Genomic DNA, 1,198 nt, shown 5'->3' on the forward strand with positions numbered 1-1,198 from the left:
CCTCCTCACCCCCCCCCCCCCCACACACACACATGCGCACGCTGCTCTCTGCAGGACTATTGCTGTGTCAGGACCTTACTGAGGTATAGAGTTTAACCAAAGGTCAACCTGGGGCAAGTGGCATATCACTTTAATTTTATTTATATGCAAAATTAATAGGTTTTTTATTTTTTTAAGTTTTAGTAATTTTGTTGTGTATTTGTCATTGTTTTTTTTAATGTCTATATAGTTTGTTTATTTTAGTACTTAATTCTGAAGTCATATCATCCGTCCAATCAGAGCTCTTGTTCGAGGTGAGTGTCGAGCTCAATCTGGAGCCTGAACATCGTGAAGAATCCTCTTCACTCAGATCTGCTCTAGAGACCATGGTGAGGCTCAACATTATGATTCCCTTTATAGATCATCAGAATATTGCTGTCAATTGAGCAACTTTTGGGCTCAAAATTGGTTTATAGATACGAGAAGTATTTGGACATCTCACTCCAAAGAGCCTGGACTTCAAAAGAGTAAAAAAGTAAGTACAAAGCTCACTCCCTAAAGCAAAATAATTGGATTCTTCCAAACCAATCTGCTCACAGACTGTCAATCAATCTGTTTCCAGGTTGAGTTCTGGCGTGTTGTTCATCGCGTGGCTGCAGTTTGAGAAGGTGGCTGTAGGGCAGCAGACGCACAGGGATCTTCAGTCCAGTCTGCAGCGGCTTCAGGGCAGAACCGTCAAATCCCAAACCTCCGAAACACAGGGCGTCATTGCATCCGTCTCTACTGAAGGTGCTCTCACACCACACGCACATTGATTTGTCCTGTGGTCTTTCAGGTTCCTCTGTATTTACAGAAACTGTACTCTGACCGCATGCTATCCAAAGACACATCTCTCTCCTATCTCCATGGCTATGTTTATGCAACTGGCCCTCACCAGTTTCTTAAAATTCTTTAAAATTTCTTAAAATAATAAGTGTCCATATGTTCATTACAGCATGTATTATGGTTGACTTTTTTTTTTCTTCTTCCTTTTTTAAATACTGTTTAACTTTATTTTATGCATTGATTTGATGGAATAGACCACTACTTTAGATTTTATTTAAATTGAATATTTGTAATATTACTTTTTTTTTTGGGGGGGGGGGGGGGGGGGGAGCACTCTTTTTTTTTTTTTTTTTTTTTTTATAAAAATGGGGGGTGCTTGGGGTTTTTTTTTTTT

At 39.4% G+C, this 1,198-nt stretch overlaps 1 protein-coding gene across 1 annotated transcript in view; it reads left to right on the plus strand.

Annotated features, from left to right (window-relative positions):
• The window catches only part of LOC107598517 (uncharacterized), an 8,693-nt gene that overhangs the window by 5,624 nt on the left and 1,871 nt on the right, over positions 1–1,198 (plus strand). The gene's annotated exons all lie outside the window — the stretch shown is intronic.

The sequence above is a fragment of the Sinocyclocheilus grahami genome, unplaced genomic scaffold (assembly GCF_001515645.1).
Source record: "Sinocyclocheilus grahami isolate Dianchi unplaced genomic scaffold, SAMN03320097.WGS_v1.1 scaffold252.1, whole genome shotgun sequence".
NCBI lineage: Eukaryota > Metazoa > Chordata > Actinopteri > Cypriniformes > Cyprinidae > Sinocyclocheilus > Sinocyclocheilus grahami.